Here is a 21881-nt window from a genome sequence, read left to right as displayed (position 1 = left end):
GAAGCTTTTCTTTCCTYCACAGACACATATTTTGTCAGAAGCACATTTGATTACTGTAACCCACATGGAAGATAAAAGGATTACAGCACTGAGTCCATAGGGCCCATCCAAACTAGTCTGCTTCACAAAATAGGAAACAGACTCAGACTCATCAGTGCCTCAGTTAGGATGTSATGATCTTTGCCCATTATTATCTTCTCATTATGTCCTAGGCTAACCGACAAAAATGTAGTAATCTGGACAAGATTAAATGGACCCAAATGGGCCAGAAGTTCTTTTTGTCTTCAAAAAAGCATCTAAGGAAAGCTCTGATGCTGAAAAAAAGTCAGAAAGCCTTTTAAACCTGTCCCATGTAAAATTTAATGATGAAGTACAAACTAGTGAAATGTGTCAAAAAGTGGCTGAAATGACTGGCTCAAAGGATTTCAACCAGCARCCCAAAGTAAAGCTGAGGTGCAGCCACTAAAGAAGCAGCCCAAGAGTAAATGCTGTTTAAATCTTCATTAAACACCTATTTTATWGAAGAGGGGTCAAAATGTGGAAGAGATTGCTTAGAAGTTGTGTAATCCAGGGGTACTCAGAARACCAGTGGACTCAAGGCACAACTGCATTAATGAAATCTCACTCTGAGCACAAGGGGTGGACTAGATGATATCCAGGCATCCTTTCCAACCTCAGTAATTCCATGATTCCACAATTATGCACATTTACATTTCTAACTGATAAGTTGCAGGCAGCAGACATAAAAAGAGGATGGAATAAGTTACATGTTTTGGAAGAAAAACCCTGTCATTGCATGGAACATTGAAAAGGAACAGATTATTTCCAAGCACATGATATGGATTCATGAGCCCTAAAAGGTTGTTCAAGAGTCCTGCTTTTCCATTATGCCGGGTGACCAACAGATGTTTCAGAGGATTTCTGGCACCTGTGAAATCTGGCGCCTATTTCCAGAGCATTTGTGCTTCTAAGATTTGGTCTAAGGAATACTAATTGTCTCTTTATTCTATTTCTCCCGTATTTAATTTCTTTCCACTTCCAGTTAAACCACCATTCTACATCTTAACTCAAACAAAAAATAATTTGTCAGAGAGGTATTCTAATTTTATCTGATAAGTACTTCATTTGTTTCTCTAGATTGCATCARTTGTGATGTTTGACACTTGCTGAGAGTCTTGAACTACTATTTYCTAAAYCTATTGAAAGTATTTATCTCAAACAGAAGGAAAAATGAACTCCTCACATACATTTTTAAGTAATTCCCACAATTTTATGTCAAGTTGAACATAAGCCAGCAGTGCCCTGGCAGCCAGGAGGGACAGTCCTGTCCTGGCCACAGCATTGGCAGCCGGACAAGGGAGCGGATTGTCCCACTCAGCTCKGGGCTGGGGSRGCCTCATCTCGAGCGCTGGGGGCAGTTTTGGGTGCCACAGTATAAAAAATACATCAGTTCTGTTTAAGTGTGTCCAGAGAAGGGTGACCCAGATGGTGAAACACCCTGAGGGCAAGATTTATGAGGATCATTTGAGGTCAACTGGCTTGCTTAGSTTGGAGAAGAGAAGGCTGAGGGGGGACCTCACAGTAGGATACACCTTCCTCATGGGGCCCAGAGAAGGGAGGGCACTGRTCTCTCCCTGGTGACCAGCAGCAGGACACAAGGAAGTGGAATGAAGCTGCACTGAGGAAGTTCAGGTTTGACATGAGGAAAAGGTTCACTGAGAGGGTAGTTGGTCACCCCAACAGGCTCCCCAGATCTTGGCACCAAATCYGTCAGGAGTCTAAGGAGTGTCTGGACAATACTTTTGGTTATATGGTTTAGTTCTATATGGTCCTAAAAGGAGAAGAGTTAAACTTGATGATCAATACGGGTCCCTTCCAAATTGAGATATTCTGTGTTTGTGTGTTCTKTCTCACATTCAAACTTCTTACCTTCAAATTTCATCTCTCTAATACAAGGTTTCACAACCTCAGCTGAAATAATGTTCTGCAATTGTGAGCTCACTCCTGAAATTCTCTCAAGAGCTTTCTCCTCTGCACAGGAATTCCCTAAATTCTTTCAAGGAAACACWAACGAAATAGATCAGAACCTTCCATCATCATTCCATTTTCCTTCTCTTCAGATAGCTAARACTTTGAATTTGTTTAACTTTTACACTTGTCTCACCAACATACTCCGGACAAGGGATCACATTCTAGTTCCAAATCACAGCCTTTCCCCCACCAMCCCCCTCCCCAATCTATTCATATCCTTAGGAGTCTAACAATAAATCTTGCCCTTCATGCTTTAAATACTTCACTGAACCACATTTCTGTTCTTACAGACTTGGCAATCTTTGCTTCTTTGACATAACAATAACCGGAACATTTTCTTAGCAGTACTAAGCTGAGTAACAACTGATATTTGTTTTGGCACTCATAGGGATGAAAGATGAATTTACGTTTTGCACTGCATTATGGTTACAAGTGTGCATGTGGACAGGATAGCTCAGGAGGTCTGCACTGCAACGCAAAGCCAAATATAGGAATTAATACACCTCTTTGGCTTTTTAAAAGAAACCAYCAGTATTACAAAGGACACACCAGGCAAGAAATCCAAGCAATTTCACTTAATAAACAAGATCCTCTTGTGGTATCCAGAAATTCAGACTGTCTTCCATAAGTAAAATATGTCTCATTCCCTGCTACAAGTAATTATCTTCTTTTGCTAGAGGAATGTTAGGAAAAATAGTTTAGTCAATATTTATAGGAAATATTTTGAGATCCAGGCAGCTGGAAATCCAGAACTCTATTAGCTGAAACTGTTGCTATGTATCAGTAACTTAAAAGGGAAAGTCTCTTGATAAATTAACAGGAAAATGCCAAGTATAAGATTGGAAAAACGATATATTACTGGATTATTGTAGACAGGGCTTATGTCCACTTTGGAGACTAACAAACTTCAAAAGAGCATGGAACTAAAAATGTTGTTTGAAGTCTGGGGTACCTTTTTATAATCAAGGTAATAGCCAGKTACTTGAGAAAAATACATAATGGATTTCTGTACCTGATCATAATCCATGTATGGATGAAACAATAAACACTTGTTCTTTAATGAAATAAGATATACTGAGGAATCAAAAATAGAAATAAGGAAAAAAAAAAACTTTTACAAGGCTGAAATAAAATGAAAACTGGAATTTACTAGAGGCTGAATAATATTAATTTTTAAAAATCTCCATCACTTCAACTTGCTTTTCAAGCACACAAATTACTGGGCACAAATAACTGGYGACTTGTGTAACAGAAATAGAAAAAATTAGACAGCGCAGGACTGTCAGACATTACCTGGTCCAATCCCATTCTTCACAGCCAGATCAATCAATGCAACTCAATTAATCTTTTTTTGAATTAAAACATTCTCAATAGCATATAAAATGTCAAGGGATATGGAAAAACATATCTCTTAATACTAACTAAAGCAAGAATAAAAACTAAGGTTCAGGGAACTAGGACCGTAAAAAGGCAGAAGAGAGAAAAGACATAATTTTTGAAAAGCAAATACCAAATATTAAGAAAATCACCTGCAAATGTATATTGCCAATATACATCTAAGAAAAACATAATGTATAGAATGAACTAGCAAACTGCTAAYACAGAAACATATAAACAGTATTTATCGGATCAAAAAAGCACAGTGGGTAAACATTTTAGGCTTTACCCTAAAGGGGTACAAGGCTTAAAATTCACAGATACAAATGTAATTGTAGGTTTACTGGTGTCTTAATGTAACTCAGGCAAAGAAGAACTACCATGGCTCCCATTTCCCCTCTACTTTTCAAAATGGTGCAACCTTAGGACATTATTCTTGAGAACAAAGAAGGGAGATTTAGGGGACAGCAGCAAATTTACCTTATCTCCATCACTGCTATGTATTAGTTTGGTCGTGAAGTCTTATAGCTGCTACCTTAAGCATTCCCAATTTTTAAATGGCTGGCTTTACAATTTCTACAAATTGCTCATATCCAAACAAAGCATCACCAGTGAGTGGTCATTTTCCTCAACATTCTCTTCACTCAACACCAAATACAAGAAGACCACTTTGTTGTCATATCCCAAAACAGTTACACCATTTCCTGCCTCACTGTCACTTCTTTTTGCTCAAAAAAGCCAACATTTGCCATTTCAGTTTAGCAGGGTTCAGATTTCACTGACACAAGAAATGTAACCCTTCATGAGTTATTGAGTGCTTTGAATTTCACTCAATGTTGCAAAATGGGCTGAACTTTCTGTACTTTTGAAGTAGGTTCTCAGCTTTTCAGTGCTGAACTGCATCTCCTCAGAGCTTTTCCAGAGCCAGAGGAATCTGGACGTCACTTGGTTACACAGCAATGCCTAAAAGTACACCACCGAGAATATACAGCCCCAAGGTCTGCATCACCAGTGCTGTTAAGAAACCGTACCTGTGAATAGAYCAAGCATTAAAGAAGGGGTTTACAGAAGTTTGCTAAGAAGAAAGGTGTTGAAGTCACCCAGGAATAAACAGTGCTGCTGGGAGGTGCACATACAAGTAGGGCTGRCCCCTCCACCCACCCTATTTCCCGAGCCAGGGGCTGATCCTTGAGTTAGGCATCCAGGCCTCAGCAGCTGCTCCTGCAATATGTTGAGATAATTGTGGCCTCAGGTATGCTGAAATATGACTGAATGTACTGCTCATGTTAAAAACAAATATTTTGTAATATAAAATACAGGTCTTAATTTTGTTCATCAAGAATCACCACTGAGGTATCACATAMCAGGCAAAAAGAGTCCCTAAGATTTACATTTTAGTGTGGCTTTTCTATTGCCCTCTGTTGCAAGCTATGTATGTATTTTATGTATTTTCATATTCTAAATAWATTTCTTTTCTGGCAATCCTCCACAATTCTGGAAAACAAATACTCTTAGTGCTAGAGAGCTGTCTGTTTAACGAAGCCACAGAAGCCATATACACCATGGCTTTTCACAGCTGTTTTCCAAACTCTAAAAATTGCTTAAGAAGAAACAYTTTTTGTTGGTTTGAGTCTTCCCTTTTTTCATGCTTTCAAAATTTCTAGTTCCTAAAATGAAGTTTTAGACTGAAGTATGACCCTATAACAAAGAAGCTAATAGATCAAAAAAAAAAAATCTTTAAAGGTCTCAGGCAAAGGCACTCAGTATTTTTTTTCAGAGCCAAATGTTTCATCCAGGAAGATCTCAAATCCAGTTCCTTAACTCATGGAGATTATACATAGCAATACTGGCCTGTAATACTCATGAAAAGAGAGACACAAAAGAGGGTCACAAATTCTAAAGCTTAGACAGCAAGGACACTTTACAGTCGATTTTGCATTTTTCTTCCATTCTAATATCCTATTATTCTATTCTATTATTACTCAGATCAACAGAAGAAGGAACACTGCTCCAGAATGCCTCCCTGCAAGTCAATCACAATGAGGCACCTGAGAAATCTGAGCATGTAATCCATACCCTTCCATTCTTATTTCCTAAGACTGCCTGGGCTTGCATATATCTATACATTTAAAAGAAAAGATTTATGCATACAAGAGGAGTTTCTGTTTCATGTTGCAAGTTCTTGTCGTAGCCGTCATTTATTTTCTCTTATATTCTGCTTCTGATTTTTGTGCGCATTTGCACCCACCTTGCCTCTTTAGGTTCAAGTCTTTCTGATACTCAGGAAAGGAGCAAGCTGACATACTACCCAGCTGATGAAAAAGAAAGTTCAACTAAAAGACTATCAGTATCAAAAATTAAGGTTTCTTTACATACGGCTAAATAAGGAACAGAAAATATCYGTGGGAGGCATTTTTTGGGGGGTAGGATCAGAATTTACAGAGGAGTGGGATGAAGAATTCCTCCAGAGTGTGTTTTACCTGCGATGTCAAGTGAGAACTTATCTTGTGCAATTTGCACTTCCAGCCAATTACTTCTCCATTGATTTAGGCTTGTTTTCTCTTCTAAAAATATTAAATCAACAATCTTAAATCAGACTCAGGAATTCAAAGAGGGCTAYTTTCAGGTGTTGGCAGGAACACCATTGATGGTAGGACTCAGATTCCAGCCTGTAGCCAGTATTAGACTGAATTGGGAATATAAATTTACTTATGTATTTACACACCTACACTTATTTCATATAGGCATTTATTGGCAATTTCTTATGTTTGGCTACAGTACACAYCAGGAATGCTGAACATTGCAACACTTTCAATTACAAGAAATGAAGAGGGCTTTCTCTTCCCATTTCAGTATGCAGTCACCATAAAGATTCACTGAAGAGATTCCCATATGTCAAATCAGATAATCTCTAATAACTTCCTCACTGAAACATTTATAACTTGATGGCAAACTATGTCATTAAAAATGAAGAGATTTGAGGTTTTCTTAAATTTCTAAGGTATGTTTCCTAATGTGTTTGTAAATTTAACTGCCTCAGTATAGAAGTGACTTGCAAGTTATCACGGATTCCCAACTATTTACAACAGGAAAAGAACCTAAAGCAAAGAGATGTGGGGTTTTTAGTTCTCTTTAATCTCCTATTATTTCAGAAACTTCATCATWACAGACTAATTGACGCTGACAGTAACTGAGTAGATGTCACACAGAATGCTCCTGGGCATAACAACTACTGCCTCCCACGAAGCAGGTGCCATTTACACAGATGCAAATTATGTTTCCTTGTTCTTCTGCTTAATGGGAAGTTTAATGCAGAGTTCATCTATACTTCATTAATTATTATAAACCTGAATTCCCATTTKCCATTACTGAATCATTAATTTAATGAAGCTCTTATTTACTTTGTTGGAGTGTAAGAATCTAGGTAACGGATCAAGGGTTTAATTTTGTAACTGTGTGAGTCTTTGAAAAGGTTATTAACAAGCAACTATTTCTGTAAGCAGCCCTGTTCTGGGTACAAAAAAAATGAAGTCAACTTTCTGGACATAAAATCTGAACATGGTTAAAAAAAATAATATACCAAGCTCAGAATGAAAAAAGTGAACTATACAGATAAACAAAAAAGAAGTCTTACTGAAAAGAAACCCAGGGTTAAAAAAAAATAAAGGCAGCRTATTTCAAATAACTTTCAATTCAACTTGTTCTTCATAACTCTGGTGCATGTTATCTTACCTTGCCAAAAATAATGAATCAGAACAGTGGACAGCAGTTAGATTGCCAGTGCAGCATGAATTATAGATCATTGTCAGACTGAAAACTCACAATAATGGTTACAAAGATAAAAGCAGCACTTCAGCATTTGGTTGCAGATCTGAAAAAAAAAAGTGTAGATAGTTTTGTGTAATCCTTAGAGTGCTTTGTTTCCTTCTAAAGTAGCACTAAGTCCTCAGATATCTGCTGATATCAGRACATTTCAATAATTTTATGACTGGGAACTTTAGATCAATCAATGATTTAATCTTTTATGAAATACAACTTACTTTGGTAGCTGATCATTCAAATATTTAAAAAAGAAAGCAATTGTTTCCAGCAACTCAAGCTGCAATAATAGTGTGAGAAACTGAAAGTKTTTCTCACCACAGTGAGTGCTCTTYTCCAAACTCATGAATTKGGTATGAAAATTATCACATAAAATCACACCCAAATAACAAAGCAAAATGCAGTTACTGTGCCAKGAATCTCTTGTTTCTGAGTATTAGGCTGCTAGAGGGAGCCCAGCAGACAGAATCAGCTATACGCATTCACATGTGAAAGCCAGTTCACAGAACAATGAAGTAGGATGAGATTTATCCTGTGACAGCATTTCCTACCATTCCTGTAAGCACAGCTGAAGTGAGGTGCATCAGGAGAAATTAACCCAACAATGATTTGATTTACTCTGACAATTTACATAGGAAAGCCAGTTTCAAGATAACAGCACATCCTCTTTTTTTCACAAGCATACCACAGACCCACTCCTTCAGGATGTCCCAGCTGCCAGAACAACTGGAGAATGTCAAGACTGGCAGATTGGACACATGTCACAACCCCAACTCGCATCCCTCGAAAGGTGTTCATACCCTTGATGAATGACTCCTAAGCATCTTTCAGCTGCTGGATGAACAGGCATGGTGGGTCCTATCACACCTCTGAGAACTACACTTGTCAACAGGGAACCTGACATGACAAACCTGAATGAGCACAAATGGATTCAACTCTGACAGTGCAGAAAGAGACCAAATAGCACTCACCGTGCATTAGAAAAATTAGGTAAGAAGTAAGAGTCTAAAAGAGTTGGGGAATGAAACATGCGAAGAGAAATTAATAGAGTAACAAAATATTATTCACTACATACACTTAGTTCAAAGGGACAAGGATGACTGAACAGGCAGGGCAAGACAGAAGACAAGAAAAGCCTTGTAGTGTAGATATGCTGGTGAGGTGGCTGGATGTCCTGTACCAAAATTTGGATTTATCAGTCATCATGAGCCAAAAGAAAATCTATGGTAAATTTTTCAAAATAACCAAGAAAGATTCAAAACAGACCAACAAAACTCACATTATAGTGCAGTCTGTACTGATCAACAGACTCCAGGCTGGCCCACAGATCATCTCTTCCCACATGGGGGATGACTCAAGGATAGCATCATTCAGACAGCATGGGTGGTGTCCCTCTGCTACAGAGGCCTGGCTTCTTTTTTAGAAATGCTTCAGGGGCACTATGGAGAACACTGAACAAACTCTGTGCTCCCTTTATGAGTCAACATTCAAGCCATTCTGCGGCAGAGCACAGGAAAGAGAAGGTAATTACAGGTCACATCAATCTCCTCCTTTCTGAGAGATCTCTGAACAGTGCAGGTAAAATAGACCAGGGAATGCCAAACAGCTAATCCAGGTRGGCCACTGTCCCAGGGCTGCCACAAGGTCACCAGCCAGTATAACTCATCTTAGATTTTTCCCCTCTGGTATCTTTCCCTTTGAAGGAAGGAAGGAAGGAGTGGATTAGACTTGAAAYAATCTGAAAAATTCTCTTGAGTATTGTTTCCATTCTTACAAATTTCTCTATCAGCCCAGAACCATCATGAGTCTTTGTACAATTTTAACCTCAAACTCTCTTTTAACCTCAAACTCATCAAGCCAAGTATGTCCACTCACTAAAGGCCAATTTATCAAGTTTGAGGGCCCGGCTTTAAAATAYGGGTCTTTTGCACCTCAAGAAAGTTCCTGGAAATCTGTTTTTGGAAAAAGAATCAGAATCTGAATTCGACCTGCAGTCTCCTTTGCTCACTGACTGGATTGAACTCCATGAATCTGCATTTTTTTGTGATGGCTTCCTTTGAGCTGCCTACCTTCACACTCACAGTGGACTCTCCTTCCSTCTTATCTATTGGAAATCTCACTCAGAAACACCAGTTTTGCATACATGTAAAATCCTCTGACTGAGGATACTTCTGTCTCTTACTCCAAATCAATTTCTCTTGTCACACTGAAAAATACAGTTGGGAATAAGCTGAAAACAACTRTAAACTCAAACTGAATTTCACAGAACTGAGATGCACTAAAAATCTGGAAAACTTTTCCCTATCTTCCCTGAACTTGGTACCCACTTCAATATTGTATAAAAAAGCGCAATGATTTGTTTAAAGGCTTTAGTTAAAATTTGACCTAAATCTAATTTTAAAAGGTTAAAGGACAGCTGAAAGTGAAAGACAGTATTAAAGGCCAAAGCATATTTAAATTAATCACTCCCTCAAGCAATTAAAAAAAAGCAAATTCCTGCCAGAAAATAAATTACTTGAACAGTGTAGAGCTACACAAAGAAGAAAATCTTCAAGAGTTCATAAGCGACTGATCGCATTTTTAGCAAAAGATTTCCTATAGCTGAAGCACTTTTTTTTAATTGCCATGTCAATACAAAAGAAAATTGAGGTATCTATCTGATATAGCATGTTCTTTACTGGAAACTACTTTGTTTCTTTTATTTGATGCCAAAATAACAGTAAATCAAAGSAATCAGAGGCATTTCACTACTTAAATGTTTGATAAGCACAAACAGCYTATGCTTTCAAATTATAGTAGCCTCCTCCATACTAACAACAAAATCACACTAACTTCTGATTAATCATATCAGTTGTAACTGCACTGTTAACCAAATTGGGATATAGACAGCTTCTATCTAAATTACYTTGTAAATATGTATTTATGAAAATAAAATAGCACTTGCCTTCCTTTCATAATACTTAGTGCTTATTGTTAGAATAACTGCTGTATTTTTCCCTCTGAGATGAACATGTTTCCGTGCCAAGTACTTAGGCAGACGTAAATTTCTGCRGAGAAACATTTTAATACGGATTTTCTTTTAAAAATATTTAACTTCTTTTTAAAAGAGAAGAAAAACAGGCACAAAACAAATGAGAGTTAGTGAAATGTGGTAGGCAGAAACAATAGATTAGGAATCCCACAATATTTCACTGTTTGTACAGATGCAGGCACTAACATCCTGGCAATCCCAACTCCCACATACACACACTGTGGCCATATGATGTGCTCAGCTGGTACCAATGTCATAGGAAGGATCAGGGCAGAGTTAAGCATTAGGAATGTCTTATAATGGCAAAAGACACTAACCCAAATACCACTCACTTCAACTGCAGGATAGGAATTTTGGCATTACTCATACAACTTCCCTCATTTTTAGACAGCGAAAACAAAGTAGTAGGGCTATATATACATAAGGCCAGCAGTTCAATMACTTACCAACTAAATTCTTCCTTTTTCCTAGCTCAGAACTCATGAAGAAAAAAGACAATGAAGTGCCACTTTGTTAAACACCCCAGAAAGAAACAAGCCCCCAGAGGTAGTGTGAACCAACCCCCTCTCAACACCACCATACAGCAAATACAGAGTATCTAAAACAGGAGCAGGGCTTYCTGGGAACAGCCTGCAGCTCAGTCCTACCGATACCAACAACATGGGTAACAACTGMATATATATATAATAAAAAGTTTGAAAATGGCAGATATTAAAACCTCATTGTTTAATTAACWCTGATTTCCCCCTGCACACTACTTGAAATCTTTAGAGTGGGATATTTTTGCCTCTGATTCTCCAAARTATTTCTACAAGTTCTTCTGGTTCTGAGATATGTGAGTGAAATCACACAAGGGCAGAGAATACATTAGGTCAGGTATGCTGGAGTTGGAGTCTATTTTTAAAAAGTAAAAAGGAGAAGCATCTCTCATGAAGCAAAGAAGAGGACATAAAAAATGCTCTTTTTGTTTCCAGTGCTGAAATTAATAATAATAATTCTAGCTAATTATGCATATATGTAACATACGCACAGTACCTAACTTGGAAAATAGCCAGTACCTGCTTATGCATCATATACAAGGAGCAGTGGACTCATTTCTTAGCTACAAATCTMTGTAGTTAAAGAAGCATAATGATTTCAGAGATACTCCAGTACTTGGGCATGTTCCCTCACGCCATTCTTACTGCCCTGGACTGCTGAGAGAATGGTCTATAAAGCACCACTGCAGTCTATGAGACGGATGGCTGAGTGATTCTGGACAGAAAGTGGGTGATTTGTAATGAAAAGCTGAAAGTTCTGTTTCCCACAATTCCTTTGCATAATTTACAACTATCATGATAATTTAAAACTGGCAACCGCAGACTAGAATGCCTGACTACTATTGTTTCGGTAGCACAATCAAATTACCCCTTTTGGGCTTTTACAATTAACTTGTTACATGCATATGTTATCACTTCCTAAACAGTAATATTATCAGATGAAGCAATTCAGCAGGGAACAGCAACAGGAACAATATTTTGAATATAATTCCCAGTATAAGCCCCAGTGAGAAGTCCTTTATCATAATATGCATTTTATGCATAAATATGATTTTAGAAACCTTCATGGTAATCTGTTCTTTTCAATTCAGTCCTAGAAAAGGAACAAAGGAAGGTCTTTAAAAATAAACATATAAAATTCCTGAACACTAAGATAATTGCATGTATGTTTAAGTAATCCCTCAGGCCCTCCAGGTTCAATTAAGGCTCTAAACTACAAAGAAACCAACTGCCAAAACTAACACCAGCCAGATACCTGCTTCTTTGCCCTGTTRGATTGTGAATTATGGCAAGATCCCTTTGTAAGCATGCATGATGAATCAGCCAGAAGTGTAAAAGGTCATTCTTTTCTTACGCTCACTTTTTGGATGAGATTTGTCATCAACATTAATAAGCTAACTCCACATGACTGACATGCAGCTGCGAAACACACAGAACATTACAATAAACACTGCTGCACTCCTGTCACTGTGGTATTACACTGAGCAAGAGAGATGCAGAAGAAAGCTTTCTTTATACATCACCTTGAGGAAAAAATGATGAATCACACCAGGTAAGCAGCCTAGCAGTATTTGCTCWGTAAAACAACTACACAGAGAAAAAGTGGGGTAACTAGGCATTTCTATTAAAACATCTTGCTGTTTAATAAACCACAGGTCTAAGAATTTTAGTGAAGAAAGTTGATGGCTCTTACTAACAAGATTCTTTCCTATCTAAGCAAAGGGGAACCTAAAATGGTATTGCAACACTGGCAGACAGTGGATTCTATCCCTGTTTACACACTGTCCTGTCCAGCTGTGGGTGAAAAATGCACTGAATGCTGTGTGTAGATCCTCTCTTGCTGCTCAAATTCTGACTTCACAATCAGATTTGTTTTCTATGGTTCTGAGCCTGGAGAGACACCAACCCCTCAGAGGTATATTTTCCACTTGTTTACTCTGTGCTTGTGGGCTGTTCCTGATAACCCCAGTTACATCCACCTAAAGCATTAAGGGAACAGCCCAGAACACCAAACTGTCCACAACTGCAATAGCCAAAATGTMTTGTAGTAAAACACAGATCTTGCAAACAGTACCACTGTTAACTACTCTTAAATGCAGCAAAAACTTGAAAATTTGCCTTCAATTAAATAAACTATGATGACTCAAAAAAACTCACTTCACTATTATGAAAAGATACCAACACTGAGGTGAGCAGTACCAGCCTTGTCAAACACCTCCCTGGTGCTATGTGGGCATGAGGATCTGCTGTACCTTAGGAATCAAACAGGTATTTGAAACTACCAAATGAGCAACAGCACTCATTTTAAGAGCATTATCTTTGAAAGCATCAAGAGATACTGATTTCGCTTTAATTCCAGGAGAAAACTTGAAACAGGTTTATACTGGGAAGCGAACATGTTATGACGAGATCCTTACTCAGTTGAAATTATAATAGAGATACACAATATATTATATCACAATATCTCAATACACAATAGAAACCTCACTGGCTTTGCTACAGCAGTCTGCAAATGAAGAATGAAGAACTCACGTGAACTTCCCTTATCTTCCCTTATCTTCTCTAAAGTTCAAATGTGCAAAAGCTTAAGAAATTTGCATGAATGTCAAGTTTAAATAAACCAAGTCAATATGGGAAAAAGTAATTCCACCTTTTAGAAAAAGATGCAATGGTGAGCAGAAGTCTTTGCCTTTTCTTAACAAAAGATGAACAGAGCCCTTACACTTTTGCTTCAGGGTCTTTTCCTCCTCTTCTCTATCTGTCATATATTTATGTTATTCTTCATGAGGGCATCACAGATTCTTAGTCTTCTTAAACAGTGTTTAGCAAAAAAATCATGGTCTATAATATCAAAAAGGGGAACATCTCACAATAGTATGCACCATAAAGCTTAAACATAGCTCGAGAGCCTGACAATAGACAAACATACTTAGGCTTCTGGAGACAAAGGTTTCATGCCCTAAAAATTACCAGTGTTTTCCAGAGCAACACTTGCAATTCTTGGGCTTGTTATTTCTAGTCCAAATCTTGAAGAACCTCAAGTGTTTGTTCTTTCTGGAGAACATGTATTTCAGAAGCACGAGAAAAACACGCCACAGAGATACAAATAATAATTTTTATTTAATATCAGCGATAGTTATTTGCAGGTGTATTCTCTCTCCCCCAAAAAATCTTGGTATTTCAATACTATATTAATACAAATCAGTTTATTTTATTTTTCTTTCCATTTAAGCTATTCTGCTTTGAAAGCCAATTACTTGCTAGCTGTCAGCACTAGAAAGAAAACACAGAATAATGCAAATTAATTTGCTATTTAACAGAGCCAACGAAAATTGCATGTTAACTATGGGTGATCAGTATGTATACACTCAAAACTTTCACAGCCTGTACTTCTATGCAGTTTGAACTTTCTTACTGAAAGGCAGTAAGGAAGGCATTGTGTATAAAGACTGGGCTTGTGGAAAACCAAACAGTCCCCACAAGAACCACATGACTTCTTTATTATTGCTCCACCCTCCAAATTATTTATAAGCAAAATTCAGTAGCTGCACCATCTGCACCAGGACAGAGAGCTCTGTCCTCTTGCCAGACTGTACTGGGGACAGGTGCTCGTGGCCCTGAGAGCATGAGAAGATGGCACTTACATAGGTGCCAGAGGAGCATCAAAAGCCACTCAGCTTCCACAGAAGCAGCCCACACACAGCTTATAACAATCATGCATAGTATTTCAAGGGATTTTGAAAGATACGCAGGAAAAAAAAAATTGTTTCAGGTATTTTCCCACTGTAAAACTCTTTCTGGATTCAGCTTACATTTAATGCAGCCATCTTGTTTTAAGTAGCCCCTAGTAAGTTCGATATATATCACAAGGGTTGTGGGTTTGGTTTTCGTTTTATTTTTCTACTTAGGTGCTACTTCTGCATATTCTCGTAGTCGTAGTAATTGATATGCATACATAAAAGCAGTTAGACCCAAAAGCTCACTTCCTGAGCACTTGGACCAACAAAGTCAAGCTTTTTAATGTTTTTAGTTTGGCTGCTATTTTATTTCTAATATAAAATGGACTCCCACAATGCTTCTGAGGAGGCTGCTTTGTATTCATAAGCTTTTGAATTCAATTAACTCCAGGCATTACCAGATACAACTGCCCAGTGACACAGCGGTGGCAATCAAAAGCTGAGGTGATGAAAGCACTAGGTATTATGATTTGAATGCATTACTGCACTGACTGCCAAAACTACAGGACAGTACCAAGGTGTGCATGTACAATTCAAAGTGTCTTGATGTGAACTATGAGGTATCGGGAAACAGACCTTGCTAAGACTAAACTGTAACATTTAGAGATTAATTATGTTATTGGGAGAGATTTCTGGACTACCAGAAATGGATTATACAATATTATAAGCACAAGAAAAACTTTGTGTGATGTTTTTCTTATGACGCTATTAAAAGCAATTTAATGCTATTATGAAATTAAAACTAAAATGCTATTCTCTCCTTTTAAACTAGATCTTCACCAAGTCAAGGCTTTTCTCCTGTTCAAAATCCATGGTCAGTTTACTCTTGGCATCCATCCTCCATCACAGGAATTCACGGTGGCTACTGCTTTTTACTGAAAAATATCAGAAGCATGTCCTTGACCACAATCTTGCTGAAGCCATGATGACTTCCATAGGGAAAGACAGAAGAGGAGCAAAAGGACTGGTATCACATGTCACCACTTGGGCTGGGCCCAAACTAAACACGGGAATGTTCCCAGGCACACTGTACCTGAAAGAACAATTATCCCTTTCCCATGAAGTCTGGTTATCTCACCACGGTCTCTGGCAGATTCCCGGCATGGGTCAAGTCCCACAGTTGAAAACAATTCTTAAGTGTGTTCTAAGAAAACAATATTTTAACAGTAAAGAGGTGGACACTCTGCAGGTCTCAGGTGTGCTTAAAGTACCGAGCCACAGCCTTTTCCACCTGCTGGTGACACCACTCTTAGAGGGATGCTGCAATGCTGTCTTTAAGGGGCTCTATACAAGAGCAGGAATGCTACAGCCTTGTTGCTCCCTGACCTTTGTCCAAAAGGAYAGAAGATAAAAGCCAGGAGCTGTGTTCAGCAAAAGCACTTGTTTAAAATATTCCTGGCATGGCAGGATCAAAACTGGACTGCCTGGCCCTGTTTAATACCAGCACAATCCCACAGGGCTGTAAAGAGGGGATCCCAGTGAAGTGATGGGGAACTGCCATGTGAAAGATCCAGAATTATTTTTAACATCCTGAAAAGAAATGCAAATATCTCTGCTAGTTTTAAATACTGTCAACCACACCAGCTGCCAAGTCACTTTCAGCAGAGGTGCCGTCTTATCAATAAACACTAGCTATTAACAAATACCAAAAGTGTGGAGGTCCATAAGAGGGCATGCTGGGAATGACAGACAACAGAATATGGAAAATGAAAAATTCTGAGGAAATAAATTAAAAAACAATAAAAATAAACCAGGACTTTTAACAGTCTACAATGTCTCTAAGCTCAAAACTCCGTTTACCATACTGCTGGATGTTCAAAAGAGCTACAAACCACTTACAATTTTCCATTATATTTTAAGTATTTTTCCGTAAAGGAGGAGWTTTTTAACTAATTACATTTCTCACCAAATATATTATACACCAATACGTTAGGCTGTGATAACAGCTGGGAAAGAGATGCTTAGTAATAGTTACTATTTGTACAGAGTAATGGTAAAATAGAAGTGTTCCGTAAAATTGTTTTGCTGGTTTTATGACTACATAAGTCAGAATAAGACATCTATACAACATTGATGTTTCATTATTAATGGCCTGGCTGTGAGTAGAACTATTTTCTTGCACTCTTTGTGCCTTAGAATATTTACAATTGCAGCATTTCTCCATTGGCTGGAGTAATCATTTTAAGGCACCTGCTGAGCGGTAAATTGTGAACCACTRTGATCCCATGTCCATTTCAGACTGACAGATTATGCCAACTGGCTTGATAAACTTGTAACAAAAGATTCTGAGTACAACTGCCCAGACAAAATACATGTGGGATGAAGAGTGAATAAGGGCACAAACCAATCTCCAAGCACACATGACCTCTTAAAGGGACCCATCAAAACCTAGTTCTCAACAAAATGTTACTTAAATTTAAGTTACCCCAATTAAATTATCCTGCTAGATTTTATAGCTWTTTTTCCTAATTTTCCATAGTGTATTTGTCTTCCTTGCTGGTGTAGTGCTAGATATACCTGTGACACACATACTAAAAATTAGGGAAAACGCAGTGAAAAGCAGAGAGCAAAAATCACCCAGCAATAAAGACAGAATAATGATTATTTACTAATTAAACCTTTACTAAAAACCAATAATTAATTCTTTTACAGAACTATTGTTTTTCAGGTCATGTGTAGCAAATCTTCTCTCCCATGAGGCACTTCTACAATAGTGCAAGTCATATAAAATGATAAACTAAATCATTTTTGAAGTAAAAGTACATAAAGGGAAAACCAATACAGATATCCCTTCATAAGCTGATCACTTTGCAACCATTAAGTAATTCAGCACTAAGAATCTAACTACTGAAATATACACAAATGGAGATAGGGAAGAGGAAAACATGATGTGAATGTCACCATTGGATGATTTATGTCAAGCATTATCCATTCTCTGATAATGGCAACCAAATCAAAACCTCTAAGGGAACACTAAAGGTGAGGATGAAAGCACAACTTCACCAGATGAAAGTACAACTCCTATCCCTTTTGTGGACAGCAGCAGAGCTGGCCATGCTCTGTACCATGGGACAAGGGCTCAAAACTTGCTGTCTGAAACTGCACGCAAACAAAAAGCAATAGTAACCCTGAGGACAGAAAGGAGAATGCCATCTCAGCCTTGTGACTAACCTTATTTTCTGCACAGATAAATAAATAAYCATTAGTTTTCATAAACTTATGATTATACAAAGAGTAGGTAAATTCTATCTTTCTTTTGGGGTGGCCTTTTGTTTACAGTGCAGAAAATTACATTTATTCAAGATCCACTCCTGAAGTCAYAATCAAAACCACAAATGCTTTACAAGTAAAAAGGCAGACGAGAGTTTTGAGACTTTAATATCATCCACCCCATCAAATAAGAAAAACAATTACCAGAAAACTGAGACCAAATTAATGTCTGGCGTTTTTTAGTGCTTTTTTTTCTTTGTTTTTTAAACTAAGCTGATTTCAGCAATCAATAAATAAGTTTCAAAGGGCTCTTTCAGTAAAGACCAGGCCTAGCCAGCAGGTATTACATTAACAGTCATTATCAATTAGGACTCACTGGGAACAGACATTATTTACAAAGCAAGAGTTCTGGGAATCCACTCATGTGTTAAAAGAACCTCTGTACTGCTCCACAGTGATGTTAGCAAAGCTAAGTGCTGCTTCATTAAGTGCAGTACACACACTTCTTAATGGAGAGCAACTCTAACAGTCAGATGGAGTCCATCTTTACCATCTAGTATGGGATAAACACATTCATGTWAGGAATTTCAGAAACAAGGGAAAACATTGTCCATTTTTTCCTCTTAGCTTTTTTTCCCCTTAGAAAAATATGTCTTAAATAAAGAATCAGTGTAAACTAGACAAATATTCTTCAGAGCTCCTAAATTCTGTCAGCCTTTAGCAAGTATAAATGTAGTGAAGGAAGGTCAAAAATGACAAAATATTTCCCCTTCTGAGAGTTATCTCCTCAATTCCATTCAGGCAGACATCGATCACTCCAGTTTATGATGGAAATAGCCACACAAGGGAAAGAAAGGAGGACAAGTGTTTCTGATGAGTCATTTTGTTATTTCTCAATAAATCCTTCTCCTCCCTTCTCCAAATGCCTCTTCCAGTAGATAAAAACATCAGAAACACATTTATTAAGTCATATGTACTTTTACAAGGGCTGTTCTTTTTGATATTTTGATGATTACAAAGCTTGCAAGTTACACAAACACAGAAATATCACTGTAGCTTGAAGACACAAAGGGAATGTATTATCTAGTGATGCCGGTGGTCAGCACAGTAACAAAACAAACTGGGCAATCAGGAGTTGAAGGATTTGGTTTGGGCGCAACATTGTGAGCCATAGGTGACAAGGAGATAAGCAGCATCATCCCCTGTAAGAAGAGAAGGCTCTGAAATGCTGTTAGTATTTGCACTGAAACAAACATGCAAGTGAATTTATCAGTCTCTTCTGAGAGGAAAGTATCTTAAGAAGCACAATTAAAATGATTTTTAAAATCCTCCACTGCAACCAATTAAACGTAATTGTATCTCCTTTTAATAGAGGCCACTTGTCACCACCCTGATGTGACAAAAAAATTACAAAGGGCAAAACTGTTTCCCAGATCAGTGTTCATCTGTCTCCCAATGATAAGTGGTATTGAGTGTCATTGAGATGGTTCAACTGTTGATTAAAGAAACAGTAGAAAGAACAGAAGGCACKTTCAAAAGCAGCTTAATGCTGAAACGCTCTGAAATGCCTGTTCTTGGGTAAGGTTTGGGTAATATCCTATTAATTGGGAGCACGCTCTCCTGAWATAACAAATTAACTACACAAATTCCAGCAAGCAAACACAACTGCTGGTTATTTTAACATGAAAACTGCTGGTAATTTTAACATGAAAAGTAACTTTTAATGTTTTTGAACAAGTATGACTCAGTCCGACAGAGTCATTTTACTCCTATCCCTTCCCTGCACCTTGAAACAGTCTGTCCAACATTTCCATGATAAAATGTGCCTTGCTGCTCTCGCTCAGCACTACCCAAACATGAAATGAGCCCTTTTCACAGAGATGCATAAGTTCTCATTCTGCACCAGTGATTTCAACAGTGGTTTATGCTTAGAAATGGCACTGCAGGATCAGGACTTCAGTAGCGTCCACCTTGAGAAAGCAACTAATATGCAACATGTATTTCTGTAAATCAATTTACTCACAGGCTGAGAAGAAAATGCAGAAAAAGATGCTGTKTCCACCCTCTTTGTTTTAAACAGCTGAGGTGTTTAAACACCAAAGACAGTGAATGGGACTGTATTAAGAAGTTGATTGACTTGCCAAGCTTACCACAGGCATTCAACATTCAAGACGCTGGCCTAAAGTTGTGCTTAAAAATGAGCTTTCTTGTTTTTTTCTGGGGCCTTAGCCATTAGGATTTACATTTGAAAAATTCTGTAGGCAACACCAAAGGCTATAAAACTTCATTAAAAGCAAGAGAAAGGTATACTGACCCTCTTTAAAAATTAAATGCTTTCACGCATTTTAGAGCACCAGGTATAAACTAAAATCTCTAGCAAGGTGTTAAATGGCCATRGAGGTAAATAAGGAATAATACAAACAGAATGAACCTTGATAACATGCATTCACTCCTTATCAGCACCTAATCYCCTCCAAACATTACCTTATCAAGAAATAAGCAGGACCAATGAGAAAAGGGAGGCTATACCCCCCATGAGGTTTTTAACATTACTGAATGTTACAATATTCAAATGGACAGTGCCCTTTTCAAAAAACAACCTCTTTATTACAGTCAGGCTTTAGCAGAAGTTCATACCCATAAACTCTCTAAAAGCCGCCAGGTTTCCCTCAATTAGTTGAACATAAAGAGTAGCATTGTAYAAAAAACCACTCTTCCTCTTGCCCGGTTTGCAACTTTTTATTTAAATATAAATAGCGTTAACTTTCTCCATGTGATTCATTTAGCAGGTTAAAAGGTCCACAGGACTATACAGCACTCATTTAAGTAGTTCATGGTGAGCAGTAATTATATCTGAGCTGTTGTAGTGGAAATGGAATGCAAAGTGATTAATGATGTACTAGGATAAAACATTATTACTYAATACAGAACAGCCCCATCTTCAGAGTAAACCAGTCCTTATAACCCAGCATGGCCTTTTGTCCTTCTCATCCCCTAAATACATGAAAATAACAATCAAAAGATAAAATAATCCAGCATCTGGATTAAGATGAGCCAACAGGCTGCTCAATGGGATCTCATCCGTGCAGTTGTAGTCAACTTCAAAGTGAAAAAGAAGCGGGATGCCCCACAGAAGGAGACAGGAGTGGGAACAAGGGRGACAGTCTGTGTCCAAGAAGAGTCATTGAAGGTCAGTAGGTGACCCCTGGCAAGTCACACCTGCTCAGCCTCTCCCATATACCACCTCMTTCCACTTGCCCAACAGCCAAAATTCCCAGCTGAACCTCACATCTGTGTGCTACCTGCCCATCTCCATCTCTAGGTATGTACCCCATTCATTCACTCTCTCCACTAATTTGAGTATTCCTATCCATGGTGCTAAAAAATCAGTAGCGTGAAAAATGTCCACTGTCCCTACTAAGTGCTTTCACAGCAAGAGAAAACAATCACCCTGAGCACAATTTGGAAACAGTGCTCATATCCAGTTTTCCAGGAATAAGCCCTCTGAAAGAATAAACAAGAAAACACATAAAGAGATCAGCCGGAATTTTAAAGGCAAAACTGTGTTGTGTGAGAGCAACAGCACTGTGTACCCAAAAATCAACAGCCAGATGCCAAGTATTCTGGAATATGAACTCAGTATTATTTTTGTTACCAAAGTTTACAAACCTGAGTTGATGCCAAAGAGAAAGCGAACATTCTCATTTTGCAACAGACCTCAGAGAGAGCAAAAGCTTTTATGAGGGCTCTCCCTGAAGCCGAAGACAAGCAGCCTGCCAGCTTAGGAGCTGTGATTGCAAAGTTTAGTGAGCAGCATCAGGATCCAAAGGGAAGTGTACTATCAGACATTTAGCTTGGCTACTGCAGTTACCACCTTAGTCCATGAAGAAGGCAGAGTCAGGACATTTACACACGAAAAACCAAAAACAGGACTTCAAGCATTGGCTGACAAAGAACAGCAGCAGGGCATCAATGTCACATTAATGCAGCAAGTGACCCGTCCAATATCCACAGCAAAACCTGTCATGCCCACCCTTAAACTGGAAATAAAGATGGATGTTGCGTATTTCACTTACACATTTTTCAGTCTGAAGATTCCTCTAACATAAGGTTTTTTGGGGCAGCATCTGAAGGAAA

General features: G+C 38.1%; 1 protein-coding gene across 7 annotated transcripts in view; it reads right to left on the bottom strand.

The window, feature by feature from the left end:
* The window catches only part of GHR (growth hormone receptor), a 148843-nt gene that overhangs the window by 77927 nt on the left and 49035 nt on the right, over positions 1 to 21881 (bottom strand). For 3 of the 7 annotated variants that reach the window (XM_057364728.1, XM_057364722.1, XM_057364729.1), the window contains exon 2: positions 21821 to 21871. The exons of 3 other annotated variants lie outside the window; for them this stretch is intronic. The gene's annotated coding sequence lies outside the window, so the exon portion shown is untranslated. Of the gene's footprint in view, positions 1 to 7140; positions 7280 to 21820; positions 21872 to 21881 lie in introns of those variants that run through there. One more of the 7 variants, XM_057364726.1, reaches the window with a different exon arrangement.

This window comes from Malurus melanocephalus, unplaced genomic scaffold (genome assembly GCF_030028575.1).
Source record: "Malurus melanocephalus ecotype Western Australia unplaced genomic scaffold, MMel_1.1 scaffold_41, whole genome shotgun sequence".
Classification (NCBI taxonomy): Eukaryota; Metazoa; Chordata; class Aves; order Passeriformes; family Maluridae; genus Malurus; species Malurus melanocephalus.
The sequence above is the reverse complement of the archived record's forward strand: the minus strand, read 5'-3'. Positions and strand labels throughout refer to the sequence as shown.